Source organism: Triturus cristatus, chromosome 7 (genome assembly GCF_964204655.1).
Source record: "Triturus cristatus chromosome 7, aTriCri1.1, whole genome shotgun sequence".
Taxonomy (NCBI): domain Eukaryota; kingdom Metazoa; phylum Chordata; class Amphibia; order Caudata; family Salamandridae; genus Triturus; species Triturus cristatus.
In genome coordinates, this window is record NC_140590.1 from 1,136,832,952 (window position 1) to 1,136,848,731 (window position 15,780).

Below are 15,780 nucleotides of genomic sequence, written 5' to 3' on the forward strand. Positions count from 1 at the left end.
TAATTGGCTCCTGTTACTGTCCTTGCAAAATCGTTGCTTTACATTTGTTAATAGGCTTACAAGTCCCTCCTTGGTACCTCCTTGCCTGCATTTGTAACCTCCTATAACAACTGGACTTTTTACTTGTGTGATTACACGGCCTGCTTTATAAGGCGATGAGCACTATTTTCTTTAAAGATATTTTCCTATTCCACCCATCACATTGCAGCACGCCACTCACTTTTATAATGAATTTATTTATATTACCGCGGGGTCTGCTTTAACTATAGCGGCCGCGATTATTTAATTAGTTTATTTACAGCGCTGGCCGCTTTCACTTTAGCGGCCTCGCTTATTTAATTATTCAATTGCCAGTGCGGACCACTTCCACTTTAGCGGCCGTGCTACAGAACTCTGCACAGTAAAGCACATATGTCCGTTTCCACAAATGTGCTGCACTGAAGCGTATCTTGTACAGTCTGCGCTAGGCCTGGGCCAAAATTTCGTTCCGTTCGCGGAAATTGCGATAATTTGGCATTTTCGCGTTCCGCGGAAAGCGCGAAAATGTAAAAATTTCCGCATTCCGCAGCTTAGCGATAATTTGTTTCTTGCTCGCGCTGTAAAATAATACATTCTCGCGTGATCGCCTTACCTGAATCCCCGCGTTCGCCGACAAGTTTTCCCGATTCGGTCGCATTCTCCACGAGATGTTGGATTGTTGGCAGCCATTTGCGCTGTCTCGCGACAGTTCGAGCCCGCAGGAACGTCATGCGTCGCGCTATCACGTCTTTCTTCTCGCGATCATGCACCGCGAGACAAGTGAAAACAAGATGGCCGCGCCCGCGAGCAACCGCATGGGTAAGTTGGCGAGCCGCGACCACACAGAAAATACCGCGAACGGGCGGGAAAAAAACTTCTGCATCTACGCGATATTTCCGCGTATTTACGGAGATTTTTAACATTTTCGCAATAATTTGCGAAAGTGAATTTTGCAAATTCCGCCCACCCCTAGTCTGCGCACAAAGATGCAGAAATGCAGTCATTCCGTTTTCAGAATGCTAGAATGATGCACATATTCCTTCAGTTTCCACAGTGCTGCACCAATGCACGTTTTACCCAGTTTGATAGTGATACAAGAATGCACCCAGTTTTTAGGCTCCTGAAGTAAGGAGTGTGTTGCCGGTTTCCGTTAAAAGCTCAGTAATGCATGTATGCCTAATCTCCACAGAGCTGCAGTTGTGCTCATTTGTAATTAATCATCCAAGCCGCACATTAATGCACATTTGTCCAAGTTTTGCCATGCTTTAGATGCTTTGCAACAGCGTAAAAAAACAATAAAGCACACATTAGCACATTTTTCACAATGCTTCTGTAATCTACATTATTATTCGATTTTCACAATGCCACACTGATCCATATGGCACTCCAAATTCTACAGTGCCGGGCTAGTGGAAATATCTGTCCCTTTGCCACAATGCCACGCACGCTTCCCGATCAACACAATTATACAATAGCGAGCTTATCTGTCCTACTTATGTCCTACTTATGCAGTGCTGGAGTAATGCCCATTTGTGCCTGTTTTTCACAATGCCCAGTGATGCACATACGTACCACAACAAATACATCATGCTTTCATTAATAACCACTGACAAACACTAATTAGCTGGCATACAGACACAGGTTGAAGTACAGGCAGGCAAACAGACACACAGCGATGCACACAAAGGATCAACACACACATCTCTAAATGTGCATGCACAGCCAGGCACAGACTCCTCAATGTTCAGCAACCGATAAAGATGCGCAGAAACACATTACACATACAAACACGGGCGCACACAGGAGAAAGCTTTTCTTTAGAGCCTGCTGCCTGAGCAGCCGAACACCGAGGCTGCCTTGTCTTGATTCTACCTTCTGCCACTTCCCCCACCCTATGTTCCCTGCCTCTTTACCTCCCTCTTGCAGACATTTTACAGTTTCTGCCTGCTCCCTGTGTCACAATGTTCCCATCTTTCTCTTCCTCATTCTTTCACACTTTTTGCTGTTCTCTCTCTTGCTCTGAGTCTAATGATCAGGGCCGGACTGGCCACAGCGGTCACCGCGCGTTTCCCCAGTGGGCCACAAGGGTGAGGGATGGTTTTGGGCCGGGGGGGGGGGCAGTTTTTGTTATGGGGCCTGGCAATCTCGGCCTCCTGTTACAAAATTGTCCAAAAGCGGCCCTAGCAAACAGCTCGGCCACACCCCCGCACCCTCCCGGGGGCCGTCTGAACAGTTTCATCCCTTGTCCAGCCATGATAATGATAAAATATGTCTTGGTTTCTGTCCCCAAGAAGGAGTGCCAGTGCCCTCCAACTACAATCACCCCTACAAATTAAGCACAGCACCCCCTCGACAACACACCCTACATGGGCCAATGTGCAGCTAACACTCATTTCAATCACCAACGCAAAAAGTAAACCATATGCAAATTCAAGCGTTTTGAAACCCCACCTGGGATAAGGAAGCGTTTCATAAAAGCTTTAACACAATATATAATGATCCATGTTATGTGATGATAATGGCGCTTTATAAAGCACGCTACCACCAAAAATGTCTTGACGCACTAGCTTTTATTCATAGAGGTGGGAATTCTTCAGCACTTAGTTAAATCTGTTTTATTTCGTATGTCTGCGGAATATGGAGAAAAAAACACTCTCTAGTGTACGAAGCTTTCCTCAGTGTGCCTTGTCTGGTGGCAGTAAGAGAAGAACCGCTGTTGATGTTCACTTTTTCAGTGGTGCTTAAAGAAGAGTTCTCAGAGAGCCTAGGTGAGCAGTATTGATGGAAAGTGTGAAAAATGTGCACAGGCCACCCTGTCTACAATTCTCATTAAGAAGTGTGCAGAAATGTTCCCAGCTCTCCTGTACATATTCATAGTGGCGATATCGGCAAGCCTCTGCTTAGTAGTAATTGGTTGCGCCGCACAAAATAATCAGTCCACACAAATTTCGTTCAGAAACAGTTTGCTGCAGGTTTATTTCATACAAGAATTATGCCAACATGGTGGGTTAGCTCACGGGTGATCCAAAGGCAGGCAGCGGTGACTAACCTAATCTGCCCTGCCCGCCTGATGAGCCACACTGAACCGTGGCCAACCCAATCAGTGCTACTATTATTGTGGGGGACATCCCCCTTAAATACCATGGACCACCAGTCCATAACTTTACTCACGCCCAGGGTCAGCTCTAGGGCGGTGCATCCGGGGCCACCCCACCGGGTGCTGACTCTTCGAGGGGGCGCTGTGTTTGGAAGTATTTTATGGTTTTAAAAACACCTGCTCCTGCATTGCTGGCCTCTGCAATTTTCATACAAAAATAACAAAGGCAAGATAACATGGTGATTAATGTTCTTCCTTGAGAGAGAAGGAGTTTTGTCAAGTGGAAGTTTTAACTCATTTTATGGTAGCACAGAGAGTTAATGTACCTGCTGCAAAGAATGTGTACCATGCAGATCACAAAGTACATATCGTTTAAATAGGTCAGGGCTTTTGTCAGAGAGATCCTTTTGTAACTAGGAGTGTAGATGTTAAAATCCTAACAGAACAGTGAGCTAATAACTGTCATCAAAGAGCTGCATGCAAACTGCAAGGTATAGATTAGAGCACTATGATGTTTTCCTCCGTCTTTCATTATTCTAATGTTTCAAAAAGGGTTCATTTCGGTAAAAAAAAATTGTTATTATGAAATCTAACCCCCAACCATGGGGTTATGTTTTAAATTCTGAGTCTGTGCTTCTCCAGACCAAGCACTCAAACTATACTGTCTACTAGTATGAGGGACATGTGAATCACCTTGTAGTCTTCTGGCTTATGTAACATTTCCTATACACTGATTTACACACATATGATTGATTGTCTCTGTGTTATGTGTGTGTGATGTAAAGTGCTCTGACACCCTACACTCGTATAGGTGGCGCTAAATAACTAATTAAATACATCTGAGAGGGAAGTGGTAATGGAGACTTGAGGGGGCACTGTTAAAGGGTAGTAGTGAGGGAGCATGTGGGGGCGCCAAAAAACATTGTCGCAGAGGGCGCCACCAGGGCTAAAACCGGCCCTGCTCATCCCATTTTTGGGGTGGAGCGTTGCAAGGCAAGCCCCCGGTTGCTCAGGCTTACAACCGCCCAAAGGACTAGCGGGGCACCAACATTTTCATCCAGGGTCCTGCCGTAAAGCTTCCTGGGGTGTGGCATAAAGCACCCCGCTGTACTCCTGAAAGGGTACCCCTTTGTATCAATCAGCCTCTGGATCGCCCTGTAACTCCTCCTGCAACACAAATTCATACATTAATATGTTGAATTCCTTTGCCTGCCAGCATGCAGGGTAAGTGGTTGTGAAGGTGACAGCATGTCCAGCGGGGAACAAAGAGGATAGCCAATGGGTGGGGGCAGGTATAAATACCTGTCCCCAGCCCACTGCGTACTGGAAATGACGCTGCAGGACTCCCGTGGGAAGGGGTCCTGGCAGCTGGTGAGCGGGGTGTGCATAATGTGGCACTAAGGAGGACGGCCGCCCTCTTACAGGGCCCACTGCGTGCACCGCGTGCAGCCTCATTACAGTGTCCAGAAGACTATATTAGCCCACTTCACAGTAACCCGCTTTCAATGCATGCTTTATTCGAACAGTGCCTAGCTGATCGCTCTCACTGCTGGTGATAAGATCAGAGGTGTGCCCAGTCCACAAGCCCAACACTCAATGGTAACGGGTTTTAATTTACTCTTTACCTAAACTATGACTGCCAACAAAAGTAATGTTAAAACTTTTATTATTATCCAGGTAAGTAAGTGGTACTGTTTGTTCATCCTCAGCAAAACAAAAAGTCTGAGTTTGCTGTGTTGTGATCTGCACCTCTGACCTGCACTTTACAAACAGATCTCCACAGCTAAAGCTAAGCCCACTAAGCTAGCTTACTGACATGATGCCTGTCCATGTTACATCCTCTTCGGGGCCTTTATCAAATGTTTGCCTCAAGGTGACGTCCCATTCATCTCTCCCTTGTGCGTATGTAATATTCCGACTCTCCCTCACCGCCTCAATATGGCAATGCTCCCATCCCTCCAAATAGTGACGTTTCGAGTTTAAGATATTGGCATTGTAAATGACAATGCCTTTTATTTATCTGTTTTAACAAACTAACACATTACTAAAAGGTATTGTCATTTACAATACCAATAGCTCAAATTCTCGCAAATGTGAGACCTACTGCATTGCAAATGCTTGTTTAAACTTTGCATTCTGGTACTTGCAGTTCTTCTGTTTATCTCATTGTAATTTTTGTGATTTAATTAGCATATTACCCCTGACCATCTGACACTGATGGAGAGTTCACCCAGAAGATGCTGTATATGTCCAGTATTTGTAAAGCGCGAACAATTACCCGAAGGTGTCAAGGTGCTGGGGGCCCTTGGGAAGATTAGGCAAGCTATTGTCCAGAGTCACATGGTGCTGGGCTGATCTACCTCCGGCACTGGGGATCGAACCGTGAGCCCCCGGGTTCAGGTGTCAGTGGCCCTGGCCACTGCTCCACACCTCTTCCACCTATAGGCATGCTTTATTGCTCCATACCCTATGAACACCATGAATCTAATCCTGAGTTTTCCTTTTACAAATCATTTTTCTCTGGCATCTTAATTCCATTGCTTCAATTCAAGAAAACAAACACTACAAATTCAGAATGCACCTTTTTTAAATGAAACCCACAAAAGTATACATGGTGTCCTGCTGACGTGGGGCTTTGTGACCGTCTTACCCAGTTGGAGAATTTCACCCATTTAGGGGGAAGCAGGTAATCATTTCCAGATGCACTCCTTTTGCTAATATTCTCTTTTGTTTGTGTTCACAGACCTTTATTTGCTTTTAATTTTCTTATTTACCTCGTTTTGTAAAATAAACAAAATAGAGAACGCCGACGTGACGACCTCAGATAGTTGAAGCTCCATTCTGGCGCGTTCCTAAAATAAAGACCTTGTGCAGAAAATTTCTGAGAAATTCAAACAAAAATGCAAATCAAAAATTAGCTGCTAAGAAAAAAGGGGCAGTGTGTTGGAAAACTGGAGAGGGGTAGTGCTTACTTTGTAAAAGAGTAAATGCCTGGCCCTGAAATTTTGCTCAGAAGCTCGCAGCAAGCGCTATTAAAGATTCAGGGTCAGAATATCGAGGTTGCCTAATCTTGATTCCACCTCATTCCTCTTTCTTCTCCCACCCTACACTTCCTGTCTCTTTCTCTTACAGGTTATTTTTCATCCCTCCTCTCTACCTTTGTCTCTATTTTTCTTGATATCTCATTCTCCTCTGTTTCTCCTTTTGTGTTTTGCGCTCTCTTGCACTGGGCCAAAGTCTAATTAGGAAAAAAAAATACCCGTCCCCCAAAAATGAATGCCAGTGGATCACACCTGCAACCATCGCTTCAAATTAAGCACTGGTGGAGGGTGGAGGGTTTGGACTAAGGGGCAAGAAAGATATACTTCAGGGAGAAGGGGAAGGGCTCGACAGAACCAAAAAAAAAGAGATATAATAAAAAGAAAGGAATGAGGGGTGGGGTGTGGGGTGTTCCTCTTGTACCATCTCCACAAACAAGACAGGGAGGGAAGAAGAATAAGTGGAATAAAAGGGTTACAGGGTTCCTTCCTGAAAAAAATGAAACAAGAGAGCTAGATGATCCCGTAAAAGAAAAGACAGCACAGTTATTTTGACACAAGTCCATGTCATAAAAATACCATTAAACTGGAAAAAAATGAAAAAAATAATTTGTGATAACGGTCTCTCCAGGACAGGTTTCATTACGTACTTTTTAGGTCGAGCCTGGGCAGCGCATGCGCTGTTCTAAGAGGCATGCTATATTGAGGTATGGCATAGAACTCCGCCCATTTCCCGCCCATCTTTTCAATTAGCTCCTGTTACTGTCCTTTTAAAATCGTTGCTTTTCATTCGTAAATAGCTTAGTAGTCCCTCCTTGGTACTGCCTTGTCTACATTTGTAACCTCCCATAATGACTAGACTTTTTACTTGTGTTGTTACATGGTCTGCTTTATCTAGTCGGTGAGCACTATTTTCTTTAATGATCTTCCCTATTCCACCCACGACGTCGCAGCACGCCGAAACCTTTTATATTGTTATTAGTCTTGTATTTTTTAATTTTCAGGACGGTCCGTTTTAACTACAGCGGCCATGCTTATCCAATTATTTAATTTTTAGCGCGGTCCGCTTTCACTTTAGTGGCCTCACTTATTTATTGATTTATTTATTTAATTTACAGTGGGGGATGCTTTCACTTTAGCGGATGTGCATATTTATTTATTTTGCAGTGCAACCGTGATCCAGCGCCAACCAGGGATTGATAATTGATAACAATACATAGGCTCATACACATTCACCCACACAATATCCACTGAAATGACACTGGGGTGTGTGTCAAGACCAATGAACACTCATAATCAGTTGTTCATTATACAGGCTTGTATTTAACACTCTAAATATCTAACTGAGCCTGAATATCAACTTCTTTCCTCTGGTTAATGGACCTTAAAGTTGAGAAGTTGATGGTAATAATAAGAACTATCTGTCTATAGTTTCTGAATAACCACAAACTCAAGGTAAAGTTAATACATTTTATCACCAAATAATGTAGTAAATATAAGCTTAACATGTACAGATTCACAAAGCAAACAATGCATTAATCACAGAGAGAGAAACATTTATCAATGCAAGCAGTGTAAAACACATATCAAAATGAACAAATGCATATGCAGAAGTGGATAGGTGAAGAGACCAAAGTTTCAGAGACAAAAATATATTTGCAAGTTATTATGCAAAGTACAGATCATTTAGCTAATACTAAACTAAAGAAATAGAGGAATACTACCCCCTGGCCACGGAGATAGCAGGGGTCCCTTGAGATAGCTTCAAGGAACAAACATTAACAGGACAGAAACAGATAACAGGTAGGCCTCAGCAAACCAATGGACAGCAATGATCTCCCTCTAAGCTTCTTCTTAATCGCGTCTTCCCCGCAACCGCTCCAAACACACCCCCTAGGGCACCCCAGTTATACCCTAAAACCTACATGTCCAACCCACAGTAGTTGAAACATTTACTAAAACTCAGTCTCTCATTGGCCAATTCTGGGGGTGTTCTATCACACCACCATAGTCATGATGATATTTTCTTAGTGTTCTTTGCCTAAATACACTTTCTCATTACACTATCCACTCATTTCTTCAAGAAGGCAACATGTTACAATTTCTAAATTTTTATTATTCAGCACTGCCGCTTTCGACGGAAGAAGTTGTACATTTCCTCTCTTTCTCACAGCCTTCTTTCCGTTACTTGGCAGACAAACAAATGCCTCGCGAAGGTCAGCAGCCTTAGCCTCCGCCACTTCTCTCTCAGAGATCGATTTTCGGTTTATTAAATGATTTTCTCTTTAACCCATTACAGACATGCAGAAATGTAGGCCCATGAGTTTCCCTACAAAGAATGGAACACAGATATTCATTAATTTCACGAAATCTACTCTTCACTGTTTACCACCCACCATTGTACTAACCCATATTATGTTCCTAGCAAAAGCATTAATGTGCAAAAGCAGCATTATTTGTATTAAATGTAAAAAAGGAACGCAAATGCAGCCTTGTCTGTCATGCATTAGTCTCCACATTAGTGCACGCATGCGCAAAGCATTTTCCCATGTGTTTATGTTGGTGCATGTTAATTTCACAGCACACTGTTAATACATTTTACAGAGGAATCAATCCAAGAAGGTTTTATTTTCTCAAAACCCTGCTCCATCAATTCCCCCCTCTGATGGCATTTTTGAGCCATCACAAAATACCCATCATACCAATTGACACCTTTAATTTTATCTAAAGGTCTGTACTCTTTTTTCTCTTCATCATTCTTTCATCTAAATATTTCATTCTTTGAAAATATTTTCCTCTCATGTCTTCTAGTTCTTTCTCATCTCTCTTTCTTTTTCTGGCTTTCCGTTTGTTGTCTGATTCTATCATTTTCTCCTTTCCACATCTACACTTACAACATTTATATGTCATTATTAGTAACAATATCACTGCAGCTATTGAAATAATTGGTATTAGTATTTGCCATAATAAGCTACTTCCAAATGTAGATAACTATTTACCTACTGAGGAAAAACTCTTACCAAGTTTCATCCAAATACCGTCAACCTCTAGTTGGGTCAAATCTTTATGCAATTTCGTAATATTTTTAATATACTCCTCTAGATTCTTACTTTTGTCAGAGATATAAGTATTGCAGAGTTGAATTTTCAACATGCCACAGACTCCACCCTCTTTTTCCAATAAGATATCAAGCGCAAATGAATTTTGCAAAACCATTGATCTAATTGCAACCATTTTAGTATCAATCATTAAAAACCCACCAGCGGTATCTGTTGATAAATGATCAACCACTCTAGACAATTAAAAATTTTATGTGAATTTAGAACGAAGGTATCGGTGCACCAAAAATATCTCTGACAATTTCAGAAAAACTTGCTCTCTTTTTGCGTATTAGTCCATGTTTTATTTAATTGATTTTATTGTTTCTATCTACAAGATAGACCTTAGGAAAAACAATACCAAAATAACAACTACCATACCAATGTGCAGGCAACCTATATTACGCACTTTTACCACACATTTAATATACTCCTTGGGAAAACAGGATCAGTTCCTCCTTTCAATCCCCTTCCGCCAGTCATTAAGAAAGTATGTTCACATTCGCTAGTACCAATGAAATAATTGTTAAAATCAGGTTTTAGTCTAAGCACACAAAGTTTCCCTTTATGTTACCAATCCAGAGACATTGCAGCGTAAGTCTCACCCTTTTTATAATTTCCCTCTCTAAAAGCCCACGGTGGGACATGTGACTTCTGTTCAGCAGCTTTTCTTTGGAAACCCTGTCTTCTCTCTTCTACTATATTAATAAATTATTTTTCTTCAACTCGCAAACTACATGTAAGGTTATTTCTATGGGCATATACTATATCTAAAGTCTGAATAATATGAAAAAACTCTCCCATGTATTCCGCTTTTCTACTACTATATACCTTATTCATATTTTTTCTAATAGGAATTTCTGAAAATACTAGGTTTAGGTTTGAATACTAGAACTCCAACTTTCCCGTTACATAGAACAGGCTTGTTAGTACACTACACAACAGATCATACGTTAAGGGTAAATGATGGTAAGTTACACCCTCTGAGACAGACGAAGGTAATTGCATGCAGACGTATCAGTCTCTCACATCCATTGTATCTACGTATTCATAAAGTAATTTTTTAAAGACATTTAACGAGAAATAATTAATAGATTTATCCTGATGATAAATACTTTCATCTATTTGTTCTATATTAGTGTTAGGTGTTTCTTTAGTCACAGCATTCACTTTTACACTTATTACATTATTAGTATTATTTTTGTTATTAGTTACCACTAGGACAGGCACGATGACAGTTAATGTTAACCACATCAACATTAGTATTAAAACACTACAGAAGCAAGCTTTAATACATCTACGTTTTAGACTAGGTTTTGGATGTTCAGTCACTGTAGCTTTTGCCATTTTATATGCTATATAAAAAATATAAAAACTAGAAAAATATCAAACAATTTAAGAAAAACACTAATAACTTTCAAGGGAGTCAAAAATATATTAATTCAGTGTATCCCAACACCAAACACTTCAAGGCTTTCTTCTTTACCCCCCTCTTTTTCTTTTTTCTTTTTTTTTTAAGTCTTCTCAAGTCTCCTTCTGGTCTTCTAAATCTCTCTATTTATTTTGACTGGAATTCTTGCACCTTAATTTTTTTCACAGTTCTTTTGAAAGCAGTTTCAATTTGCTTTCATCAACTTGTTCAGTACCATTGCCAGCTTCTCTCTTTATTTGATCAGTGCTTTCAATTGCTTCCAATATCACGTAAGTCCATTTTGGGGCTGGATATCTCTTGCTTGGGATTCTTACTCTTTTTGTTTTGCGCACTAATTCTTTTTCTGATTATTCTTGTTCTATTTGACTTGAAACTTCATTTATCTGTTCTGGGTTTCTCTTTTCAAGAGTGTATTTCAATCTTTTCATCCCACTTGGCCAAGTGTCTCATTCTCTCACTCTCTTAGCTTGAACTTCTTCTTTACCTTCTTTTTCAGGTTCACAAGTTCTTTTATTCAGCCCTTTTCTTTTTTGGGCTTGCTCTTCGTTTTCAGAAACGTTCTCTTTTCCTTGCTCAACAGCAGTCTTTCGAGACCCAGTAGCTGGTGCCCACTTTACTTGGCTTGTGCTTGGTTGTTCATCATCCACAGGCTCATCAGAATCTGTCACACTAGATTCTTTAGCTTCACAACCTCTAGCTTCTGGTTTCTTGTTTGTGTTCACCAGTTGCTGCTCACCTTCTTCAAGTGGACTTGGGACTCTTCTTGTATGACTTGCATGAATCCAGTTTGGAAAGCCACCACACTTCACTGCTGTCGTTGTCACCAAAATGATCTGATATGGTCCGTGCCACCTGGGTTCTAAACTCAACTTCCTCACGTGTTTCTTGATAAGAACCCACTCTCCTGGACTCAGATCATGTGCTTGATCCGGCTGTGTTGTGGTTGCAATTTCTCCGACCTGATGAGACATAGAACGCACCAGATCAGCCAATCCTTTGCAATAATCAAGCACTAGATCATCATAGATATTCATCAGTTTGTTTGCTGGTATTATCGCTTGTCTCATTGCTCTTCCCATTAGAACTTCATGAGGACTCAATCCAGTCTTTTTTATCAGGAATGCTTCTACGACTCATCAATACCAGGGGTAAAGTGTCAAGCCATTTCAGTGTTGTGGATACACACACTTTTCCTAACCTAGATTTTATAGTGCCATTGATTTGCTCCACTATTCCAGATGCCTCTGGTCGATAGGCACAAGCAGCTTCTGCTCAATTTGTAACGTTGCACAGATCATTCAAATTATCTCATTATTGAAATGGGATCCCCTATCTGTTTCCAAAGTGACTGGAAATCCGTACCTTGGGATCAATTCTCTCAGAAGCAATTTTGCAACGGTACGGTTATCATTCCTTCTTGTGGGATAAGCTTCTACCCAACGAGAAAATAAACAAACAACAACCAACACATATTTTAGTTCATTACATGTGGGTAATTTGGTAAAATCAAGTTGGAGCCTTGTAAATGGCCCTGCTGCTTTTCCAATTCGTCCCCAACTAACAGCTGTCTTTCTACCTGGATTTTGCTGCTGACAGGTGACACACCTTTGGCTCAGACTCTCTGCAATGACCCTGAATTTAGGGTTATACCATGACTGCTTGAAGAGCCTAATCATTGCATCTCTTCCAACATGTGCAATTCCATGGAAAACCCTTGCCATCTGAGAAAGTAAACAATCTGGCATGACTTGTCTAGCATCTATGTACACACATACCTCATCTTCTGCTCTCTTTTTAAAACCTGATTTGACCCAAAGTTCTTTTTCTTCATCACCTGCCTCTTCCTGAAACTGCCTAATTTCATCCCAAGTTCCAAAAGAGGAAAACATCAAATGACAATTGGTATTTTTCTTTTCCACCCCTCTGTTGCTGGCAATTGAATTTTGTGCACAGAAATGTGCTACTTGATCGGTATATCTGTTGCCGTTTGTCACATAATCCTTTCCTGACTTATATGCCGAACATTTTAACACTGCAATCTTTTTGGGCAATTGCAAGGCATCCAATTAATCTTTCATATTTTTGTCATTTTTAATCAGAGAACCGGAAGAAGTCAGAAATCTCCTTTGCATCCATAACTGTCCGAAATCATGAACCACCCCAAAACCATATTGACTATCAGTACATATGGTTACTCTCAGATTTTTGCCAATTTTACATGCTCTAGTCGGAGCAATAAGCTCTGCAATTTGTGGAGATTTTACCCCATTTAGACAAGATGCTTCTAGAACTGCAGCCACTGTACATACTGCATAGGCAGAACTCAAAACACCTCTCTCATTTCTCAGACATGATCCATCAACAAACATCACACTATTTTATTCTTCTAGAGCAGTATCCCACCTTGGTTTCATGCACAACTCTGTCACATCCAAACAATCAATTATCTGCTTCCTCTATTACTTCCTCACAAAATGGACTAGGCAACATTGTCGCTGGGTTTATCATCGTACATCTCACCACTGTCACATTTTCAGCACCCAAAATGACTCTCTCATTCCTTCTAAGCTGACTGTAGGTCATGTGCTGTGTTCTTGTTTTTGTCAAAAGAATCTCAACTGAATGTGGCACATATACTTTGACTGGATGTCCCATCACAATAGATTCACTCTGTTCCAAACTCACCCAAGTTGGAGCCACTGCTTTCAAACAACCTGGTAATGCTGCAGCCACTGAATCCTAAGTAGCAGAAAAATATGTCACTGGATGTCATGCTATTCCATGTTTTTGGGTCAATACTGACAATGCAAACCCATCTCTCTCATAACAGTACAATGCAAAATCCTTTCCATAATCTGGCATTCCCAATGCAGGTGCTCGACAAAGACTATCTCGCACCTCAATAAAAGCTTTCATGCTATATTTAAGCACATTTATAAAGCGCATGGTTACACTCGGCCAGTGTGTCCCCGCGCTGCGGTGCAACTGCCCTGATTGCTACAGCCTAACCTAGCCAGACCTGACTATCCCGGGGGGAATAGATGCGTTTTCAAATTTTTCCTGAAGGTGCCCTCCAAGGCCTCCACCCGGAGGCTTAAGGGGAGTTTGTTACATTGTTGTGCAGCCAAAAAACGAAAGGACCGCCCACCCATTCTTGCTCTCTTGATAGCGGGAACGCACACCAGGCCCCTCCCTTCTGATCTAAGTTGGTGTGTTGGAACATAAGGAATGAGTGATTCAGACAAATAGGACGGAGCCGTCCCCTGAATAATACGGTGGCAGACGCACAGTGCCTTGAACAAAACTCTCTCTCTTATCGGCAGCCAGTGGAGGGAAGCCAGCACCATCTTCGAGGAGGCCCTCCTCGGGCGCATAAGAACCAGCCGAGCTGCTACGTTCTGCACACCCTGGAGTCTTTGCATACATTTCGCCGTTGCACCCAGGTACAGGATATTGCCATAGTCAAGGCGCAATGTCACCAGGGCATGAACCATGGTCTTCCTGGCTGCAGTAGGCAGCATATCCAGGGTTTTACGAAGGCCCCTCAGGACTCCAAAACAGGTGCCTGCCACCCGCCTGGTTTGGTACTCAAAGGAGAGCTTTGTGTCCAGCCACACCCCCAGGTTCTTCGCCTGTTTGTGTCCAGCCACAACCCCAGGTTCTTCGCCTGTATCTAATTCAATCCGATCAGCCATATCTTTGTGTGTCAACCTCTGTAGAGGTTTTGCAATCAGTCAAAAGCCACTGATCCACTGTATGCAGTATCCAACCATTCCCAAGAACATTCACACTTCTTTCTGAGTCTTGGGAGGACTCATCTGTTGAATCACACTGATCCTTTCTGGTGTCTCTTTCCTGACACCCTTTTCTGTCTGTGTCCCAAATATTGGACATCTTGTTTATAAAATTGTAGTTTTGGTGGTGATACTTTATGTCCACCTTTTGCCAAATGATTCAGTAAGGCAATTGTATCTGTCGCACATGCCTCTCGAGTTTTTGATTCCACCAGTAGGTCATCAATGTACAGGACCAAAACCGAATTTCTTGGCATGATCAAAGTCTCCAAACATTTCTTCAAAATCTGATGAAAAATCGAGGGGCTTTATGTGTACCCTTGAGGAACTCGGCACCATGCCAAAACACGGTCTCCGAACCGGAGAGCGAACAAATACTGGCTATCCGGATCTAAAGGAATTGAGAAAATACTTGACACAGATCAATCACCGTGTACCACTCTGCATCACAGGGAATTTGATAAAGAATCACTGCTGGATTTGGCACTATTGGACAACAGGGTACCACTAACTTATTAATTTTCCATAAATCCTGTTCTATTCTATATTTTTCACTAGGCTTTTTAATTCCTATAATTGGCAAAATACAAGGACTGCTCAGTATTTCTCTCAGAATACTCTGCTCAATCATTTGATCAATCACAGGAGTAACTCCTGCTGTTATTTCAGGACTCATCTTGTACTGAGGTGTGTTCGGGTATATCACACCAGGTTTCACTGTAACCTGAATAGGATCCGCACATTTCATCAGTCCAATTTCTTTTCCTGTAAAGTTCCATACATAAGACCTTACTGAATCTCTCAGCTCCACAGGCAAATCTTCTTCAGTGAGAAGTGAAAACAATTCATCCACTTCTGTCCCTTGCTTTGCTAGCATCATCTTAAACTCAACATCGTCATCTGGTGTTTGGAAAGCAATACCATCAGGCGTAGAATAGATGGTACAATTCATCTTACAGAGCAAATCTCTCCCCAAAACATTCACCAGACTCGTATCACATAGCACAAACCGATGCATGTCTCTGAATCTTCCATTATGAATATCTATTGGCTTTGTGATTGGAGTTTTAATATGCTTATTAGAGACTCCTACAACTTGGATAGTTTCTCCCGAGAGGGGTAGGTTAGGAATTTCCGCTGCTCTTACAGTAGAATGGGTAGCACCAGTATCCACTAGGAATGTAATATCCTTACCTTGCACTTTTCCATAAAAAAATGGACCTGACTGATCTACCTCTAGAGTTGCGCCAAGCATGCACTCTTCCTCCCCCCTCAGGCACCGTCATTGAGATGAGTCTGAATC